This window comes from Hoplias malabaricus, chromosome 2 (assembly GCF_029633855.1).
Source record: "Hoplias malabaricus isolate fHopMal1 chromosome 2, fHopMal1.hap1, whole genome shotgun sequence".
NCBI lineage: Eukaryota > Metazoa > Chordata > Actinopteri > Characiformes > Erythrinidae > Hoplias > Hoplias malabaricus.
The window spans coordinates 61,124,686-61,134,054 of record NC_089801.1 but is presented as its reverse complement, the minus strand read 5'-3'; positions in this window follow the sequence as shown (position 1 = coordinate 61,134,054).

The window sequence follows — 9,369 nt, the reverse complement described above, 5'->3', positions numbered from 1 at the left end:
AAAGTTCACCATTAACCTGTGTTCTGAGTACTGGACTGTGGCGCCCAGGTACTGCACGTATCTTTGCTCCTTTTGGCAATGAGTCCTTTTAAGCACAGAATTTAGATGAGGTTCCGCTGTATCCAAATATAACTATATCGCAGTCTCCATTCTCTCATTTCTCACACTATTTACATGTTAACGTTATGGAAAAACAATGTTTTGTTGTTATTTTTATGTGAATTTTAGGTATTTTTAAGGTATATATCTGTTTTTTAACAGAAAAATACTGTATACAAAGCTGTTATTTAAAGAAAAATGTACGATTGCCAAAAATAATACTGTAATATCATATAGGTTTTGACCGTATATTTTATAGTAAAAGTTTGGCAACCAAAACTACCAGTTTTTCACTGTAATTTTTTTTACAGTGGTGCACTAGTGTGTTTGTGTGTGTGTGTGTGTGTTTTCATTCCTATGGATGGGTTAAATTCAGAAGTCACATTTTGTTGTACATTGTACAATGACACATAACTGACAGCAAACTGATCAGGAATTTAAAGTTATTACATGTTCTATTTCTATTTGTTATTTCCTTCTACATTTTGTGGTTATTATTTTGTAACTCTCTTCAGCATGTCTTTGAAAACAAGTTAATGATTAAATAACTAAACAGAAATCTTCACCTGCACAGTACGTTGGTATTGGGATTGATACAGCTGGTTTGACGAGTCTGTAGACGGAGTAATTTCCTGGACAGGTTTTGACTTGGATTGGGTTTGATTTTAGTGAACCACACTGTGAGAGATCAGTCACATAGCCATAGGACCCATAGATTTCTCTGGTGACGATGCCGTCCTGTGGCAGTGGATGACCTCCTCCCAGTAAAAGTGGTGTGTAACCTCCACAGGTCATGCCACTCGAACACCAAGCAGATTCAGCGATCTGAGCACTGCTTCCCTTAAGATACAGTCGATACCAGCCACTCCATTCAACAAGAGTGTCGTCATGTCCACTGTAGCCGGTGGAGAATGCCCTCCTGTTGTCACTGAGAACAATGTGGACACTGCAGGGGTCAGAGGTGATGTTTGCTGTGAAAAAAAACCCAAAATATTTCTGTGAGGAATCTTTACCTCCACTCTACCAAAATAACACAACAGATGTTCAAAGAGGAACACCATAAGACAAATGGACAGTTTTGCAAATATGAATTATTGTAAAGAAACTGGAAAACTCCCTGCTGGACTGGCTCCAAAAAAAACATGTTGTAGGTGGATTGGCGACTCAAAAAGTGTCCATAGTGTGTGTGTGTGTCTGTGTTGCCCTGTGAAGGACCGGCGCCCCCTCCAGGGTGTATTCCCACCTTGCGCCCAATGATTCCATGTAGGCTCTGGACCCACCGCCACCCTGAACTGGATAAGGGTTACAGATAATGAATGTATGTTCTCATGTTGTGTGATTGTGGCCTCTGTAGTGTTCCTCCAGTCATTGGACTTGTCGTAATGTTGCCAGCTAAATTCCCACAGTGTGTCTGCCATGTGTTCTCTTCATTGACCAGTCACATGACCATTGGACATATTTGATTAGCAGGCTGTGCATGTGTGCTCTATTTTTAATCTTAGAGTGCCATGTCATGGTACCAATATATAACCACGTGTACATGTACATGTATTTCCCAATGCAACGTGCATTAATATTATTCCTACTTCTCCTCATTAATAAATAGTTCAGTGGCTACGTATTATTTCACGACAATTGTTTGTATTGCTGAATTACAGATTGCAATTAAATGTTTTGTATTTCTTATTTTTACAGAAAAGCACCTATACACACTCTGATACATTTAGGAAAAGGCTGCAATGCTCTTTATAAACCTGCTGAAATTGCAATCAGAATAAATCTCTTATGCTTAAACTAGAGGTTGCAGCTAATCATTTACCAGAGTACAAAGCCAGTCAGAGAGGCACCAGTGTCAGGCACAGCACAGTACCCACAAGTTGACGAAGAGTCTGATACATTCAGTGCACAAACCTGGCCCTAATGTCAGGATTCTGCCAGTTGCATTCTGATTGGTTGTCTGTTTAATTTTGTGTACTGGCTCTGGTACTGGTCCGAAGTGAATTATAAAAACTGCCTTCTTCTACAAGTCGTACCTAAATAACAAATGTGTGATTGGTTCTTTGGCGTCTCATTCAAATTTCTTTTCCTGCAATAGTAGGTGGTTCTTGGCCATGTTACATGAGGAAAGGCATGTGATTGTCCTTATAGAGTCTGGCAGTGTGAGACTAGAGCAACACCAACTGTAGAGGCACACAGATATCACACAAACTGATAAACTCTCAAATTGCTGGAGCAAAATTAGAATAATTTTATTTTAATGACTAGAGATTTTTTAGAAATAACGTCATCCTAGGAATCCATAGACATTTATTAAGGTACTGTACTAGATACATGTTTTGATTTTGTTATTATTTATATAATTACTGTGATTTTAAGGTCACAGGATATTTGTACAACATCAAAAGCTGGTGGGCAAGATCATAATTTTTTTCTTTAAAATGGATTTCATTTTGGTTCACAAGGATACATTTATGGTCAGTTGGTGCTGAGTTGGGAAACATCTATTTGCTGAACAATTTAATCAAAGAACAAAGAAGACATATTTGTTAAAAGCTGAGAAAAGGCATCCAAAGCAAAATTCTGATTCCAGTATCAGCAGAAGAAATAGAGCAAGTTCCAAATTCAGAGTCCAATAAAACAAGGGAAAACAAGCTCAACAGAGCAGAAACACACTCAGTAAACAGCAACACACGAACTGAACACACTTCACACTGAAGGTGAGAGTGGAGGAGTGTGTTATAATGAGGATGATTGGGGAGGATGAGGTACATGTGGTGTTCTAAAATGATATATCAATTTACACAGTGTTTATGCAGAGAAAAGTGTTGCACATGTCATTAGTAACTTACTGGTGTTTGTGGATGAAACAGTGCTGTTGGCGATGTTTGGAGCAATGGTGTTCACATCTGAGGAAGGAGAAAAACAAGTTAATTAAATAATCTGCAATAACTGCTGTTTGAAAACACAGATCAAAGTTTAGAGAACACACACAGTACCTGCACAGTACGCTGCATTGTAGTAGATTGGACTGACAAACTCATAGACGTAATAGTTTCCTGGACAGGCTCTGACTCGAACTGGTGTGGATCTGAAATAACAGCAGTTACTTCCTGAATTCCCACAGACCACACGAGTGACTATTCCATCTGTGATCTGAGGGTGTGTTCCATTCAGCCACAGAGGGATACTAGTGCCACATGTCCATGTATTAACACAGCTCTCTGGCATAAGGACACTCATCCCATTATACAGCAGCCGGTACCAGCCGTTCCAGGTGAAGGACCGATCACAGATGTAGAGTCCGGTCGCATTGGTGCCTCTCCAGGGTTGATCCAGAGGAATGTAGTTGTTACATGGATCATAACTGGGAGTATTATAAATAACTGTCATAAATAGACATGAAAATATGAAGTGTTAAACAGATGAGAGTAATAATACAATTTATATATCATTCTTATTCAGACTTGATATTTTCAGTCTTCTACACACTACATACATATGATGTCAAAACAAATATTGAGCTGTTTTATTACAGAACAAAGTATTTTTCTACATCTCCCAGAGTTCATCAGCAGTGTTTCAGTTTAAAGGGCTGTGGATGTACTCCCTGTTGAACGTTGTGCAGAATTTTTCCTGAATTTCATAATTCTCTGAATTATTTATCAGGCTCTGGCAACAACAAAATAACACTGATGCAGACAGATTTGGACCTGACACAGGAACCTGAAATGGCTCAGAGCCCTTCGGCTTGCATCATTAAATGAGTTCTTCTGCCATCTTCATTAAGAATAATTTCTAATCAATGTTGAATAAACACACATTACCTATCATTTTTAATCAGATAAGTTTAACTTATCCTGGACTAAAAAATAATTTTATTTGTTTGTACAGATATCAGACAGAAACTTAGTGAATGTTTAAATAAAGAACACCAGAAAATCTGGGTGATTTGTTCTCTCTGCTCAGAAACAAAGCTTATATAAACCAGTGAGAGTCACCTGACAAATGAGGAAATGGGGGTGGCTACCTGAAATTGAGGCAGAGAAAACCAAAGCAAACAAGACGCCAGAGAACAAGGAGAAAGCGCGACCAAAGCAAGAGAAAAGGAACAGGACATTACACACAGCTGCCTATCAACAACTCCACTGACTCTGTTCTTATGTCTAAACCTGGATGTTTATTAGGAGCCAAATAAACTTAATATACAAAGCCAGCTGCTGTCACTAGAGATGAATGATTAGGGTTAGGGTTAAGCTTTACCCAGGGGGACTAAGGAAAGCCACAATGAGCTGCTGCCTTACAATAAAAAATGAGAATATCCATCTACAGGTAGAAAAACAAAATTGAGTTGTGAACAACTATTAACTGATTATTTACCAGTATCTGTAAAGTACATAGTTATAATGTCAGGAGAGAAACACCGTAAATAGTTATCAGGCAAAACACAAATTCTTACATCTCTTTACTCTAAAAAAAATTTTTTATACATTATTTTACTGTTAAATGCTCCAAACATTAAGGGGGTGGTACAAGTGTACAATGGCTGAGAGGAGAAGAGACTCATTAGGGAGCTCGCAGCATGCCTTGCTGCTCCATATTTTTGGTGATTTTCCGAGTTTCATTTTTTTTCTCTGTCTTTGACAGTTTTAGTTTTTGGGTTAAATTGGAGCAATTGTTTTATATATTTATTTGTGTGTGTGTGTGTTTCTGTGCATGTTGTGATGAGATGTGTGTTGGTCAGGAAAGTTCACCATTAATCTGTGTTCTGAGTACTGGACTGTGGCGCCCAGGTACTGCACGTATCTTTGCTCCTTTTGGCAATGAGTCCTTTTAAGCACAGAATTTAGATGCGGTTCGGCTGTATCCAAATATAACTATATCGCAGTCTCCATTCTCTCATTTCTCACACTATTTACATGTTAACGTTATGGAAAAACAATGTTTTGTTGTTATTTTTATGTGAATTTTAGGTGTTTTTAAGGTATATATCTGTTTTTTAACAGAAAAATACTGTATACAAAGCTGTTATTTAAAGAAAAATGTACGATTGCCAAAAATAATACTGTAATATCATATAGGTTTTGACCGTATATTTTATAGTAAAAGTTTGGCAACCAAAACTACCAGTTTTTCACTGTAATTTTTTTTTACAGTGGTGCACTAGTGTGTTTGTGTGTGTGTGTGTGTGTGTGTGTGTGTGTGTTTTCATTCCTATGGATGGGTTAAATTCAGAAGTCACATTTTGTTGTACATTGTACAATGACACATAACTGACAGCAAACTGATCAGGAATTTAAAGTTATTACATGTTCTATTTCTATTTGTTATTTCCTTCTACATTTTGTGGTTATTATTTTGTAACTCTCTTCAGCATGTCTTTGAAAACAAGTTAATGATTTAATAACTAAACAGAAATCTTCACCTGCACAGTACGTTGGTATTGGGATTGATACAGCTGGTTTGACGAGTCTGTAGACGGAGTAATTTCCTGGACAGGTTTTGACTTGGATTGGGTTTGATTTTAGTGAACCACACTGTGAGAGATCAGTCACATAGCCATAGGACCCATAGATTTCTCTGGTGACGATGCCGTCCTGTGGCAGTGGATGACCTCCTCCCAGTAAAAGTGGTGTGTAACCTCCACAGGTCATGCCACTCGAACACCAAGCAGATTCAGCGATCTGAGCACTGCTTCCCTGAACATACAGTCGATACCAGCCACTCCATTCAACAAGAGTGTCGTCATGTCCACTGTAGCCGGTGGAGAATGCCCTCCAGTTGTCACTGAGAACAGTGTGGACACTGCAGGGGTCAGAGGTGATGTTTGCTGTGAAAAAAACAAAACAAAATATTTATGTGAGGAATCTTTACGTCTGCTCTCCCAAAATAACACAACAGATGTTCAAAGAGGAACACCATAAGACAAATGGACAGTTTTGCAAATATGAATTATTGTAAAGAAACTGGAAAACTCCCTGCTGGACTGGCTCCAAAAAAACACGTTGTATGTGGCGACTCAAAAAGTGTCCATAGTGTGTGCGAGTGTTTGTGTTGCCCTGTGAAGGACTGGCGCCCCCTCCAGGGTGTGTTCCTGCCTTGCGCCCAATGATTCCAGGTAGGCTCTGGACCCACTGCCACCCTGAACTGGATAAGGGTTACAGATAATGAATGAATGAATGAATGTTCTCATGTTGTGTGATTGTGGTCTCTATAGCGTTCCTCCAGTCATTGGACTTGTAGTAATGTTGCCAGCTAAATTCCCACAGTGTGTCTGCCATGTGTTCTCTTCATTGGCCAGTCTCATGACCATTGGACATTTTTGATTAGCAGTCTGTGCACTTGTGCTCTATTTTTAATCTTAGAGCGCCATCTCATGGTACCAATATATAACCACGTGTACATGTACATGTACATGTATTTCCCAATGCATTGTGCATTAATATTATTCCTACTTCTTGTACTTTCCTACATTTAGGAAAAGGCTGCAATGCTCTTTATAAACCTGCTGAAATTGCAATCAGAGTAAATCTCTTGTGCTTAAACTAGACGTTGCAGCTAATCTTTTACCAGAGTACAAAGCCAGTGAGAGAGGCACCAGTGTCAGGCACAGCACAGTACCCACAAGTTGACGAAGAGTCTGATACATTCAGTGCACAAACCTGGCCCTAATGTCAGGATCCTGCCAGTTGCATTCTGATTGGTTGTCTGTTTAATTTTGTGTACTGGCTCTGGTACTGGTCCGAAGTGAATTATAAAAACTGCCTTCTTCTACAAGTCGTACCTAAATAACAAACATGTGATTGTTTCTTTGGTGTCTCATTCAAATTTCTTTTCCTGCAATAGTAGATGGTTCTTGGCCATGTTACATGAGGAAGGGCATGTGATTGTCCTTATAGAGTCTGGCAGTGTGAGACTAGAGCAACACCAACTGTAGAGGCACACAGATATCACACAAACTGATAAACTCTCAAATTGCTGGAGCAAAATTAGAATAATTTTATTTTAATGACTAGAGATTTCTTAGAAATAACGTCATCCTAGGAATCCATAGACATTTATTAAGGTACTGTACTAGATACATGTTTTGATTTTGTTATTAATTATATAATTACTGTGATTTTAAAGTCACAGGATATTTGTACAACATCAAAAGCTAGTGGGCAAGATCATAATTTGTTTCTTTAAAATGCATTTCATTTTGGTTCACAAGGATACATTTATGGTCAGTTGGTGTTGAGTTGGGAAACATCTATTTGCTGAACAATTTAATCAAAGAGCAAAGAAGACATCTTTGTTAAAAGCTGAGAAAAGGCATCCAAAGCAAAATTCTGATTCCAGTATCAGCAGAAGAAATAGAGCAAGTTCCAAAATCAGAGTCCAATAAAACAAGGGAAAACAAGCTCAACAGAGCAGAAACACACTCAGTAAACAGCCACACAGGAAATGAACACACTTCACACTGAAGGTGAGAGTGGAGGAGTGTGTTATAATGAGGGTGATTGGGGAGGATGAGGTGCATGTGGTGCTCTAAAATGATATATCAATTTACACAGTGTTTATACAGAGAAAAGTGTTTCACATGTCATTAGTAACTTACTGTTGTTTGTGGATGAGACAGTGCTGTTGGCGATGTTTGGAGCGATGGTGTTCACATCTGAGGAAGAAAATATTAAATACTTTATAGAAAGATGTAATCCAATCATCTTAATAACAACAAAAAAAGCACAAACCCAAATGACAAGCACAGTACCTGCACAGTAAGCCGCATTACAGAAGTATGGACTGACAAACTTATAGACGTAATAGTTTCCTGGACAGGCTTTGACTTGAATTGACACACACCAGTAGTAGTAGCAGTAAACTCCATTTGACCCATAAACCACACGAGTGACTATTTCATCTGTGATCTGAGGGTGAGGGCAGTTCAGCCACAGAGGGTAATAAGTGCCACATGTGTACCAATTTACACAGCTCTCTGGCATTCGGATACTCATCCCGTAATACAGCCGCCGGTACCGGCTGTTTCAGGTGAAGGCTGCATCACAGATGTAGAGTCCAGTCGAATTGGTGCCTCTCCAGGGTCGTCCAAATATGAATTATTATAAAAAAAACAGTGGAAAACTCCTGCTGGACTGAGGAGCCATACTCATGCATTGGACTGAGAGACCTGCACATGCTGCGGCCAGTAGAGCTGCTCCAATTGTGAATATAAAGATAATTGTCTGTTGGATGGCTGCATGCATTAATGACAATGTGAGTGCAGTGTAGTTTCTTCAGGATCTTGTTGCATTTGCCCATGTTTATTCTAATAACGTGTTGGTCATTTCATAAATGTAAACCTCTGTATAAAGCGTTCACATAGAGCAGTTCATATTGTATTTCAGGATGTATGTTCTCATGTTGTTCGATTGTGGCCTCTGTAGAATTCCTCCAGGCACTGGACTTGTAGAAATGGTGCCAGCTAAATTACCACAGCGTGTCTGCCATGTGTTCCCGTCATTGACCAGTCACATAACCATGGACATATTTGATTAGCAGTCTGTACATATGCTCTACTTGTGGTCTCACTTGTGGTCTCTACTTGTGGAGCACCATCTCATGGTAAAACATATAACAATTTGAAATATCTAGTATTTTCCTACATTACATATTATTTCATGACAATTGTTTGTATTGCTGAATTACAGATTGCCATTACATGTTCTGTATTCCTTATTTTTACAGAAAAGCACCTATACACACTCGGATATATTTAGGCAAATCTACAATGCTCTTTATAACCCAATAAACATTTAGCCGTTGATTCAACGTTGAAATAACGTAATGACTGCCGTCTAATCAACGTTCTCTTAAGGTTGAAAATGAAAGTTGAAAAGACGTCCAAACACAGACATTGATAAGACGACGACTATTAGACGTATTTTGGACGTTCATTGACGTTATTAATTGGTCCCGAAATAAATGACTTGTATAAAACGCATTTTGGACGTCCACTGAAATTATCGATTGGTCACCACTTAACTAACTTATTAAGATGGATTTTGGACATCCATTGCCATTTAAATTATGTCCTTGACGGACAGACTACTTTTAGACCTATTTTGAACGTCCAGGGACATTCCTTGTTTACTGGGAAACCTCCTGGGTTGCAGCTAGTCTTTTACCAGAGTACATAGCCAGTTAGAGTGGGACCAGTGTCAGATACAGGTGTTCAACCCACAAGTTGACAAAGAGTCTGATACATTCAGTGCACAAACCTGGCCTCAATGT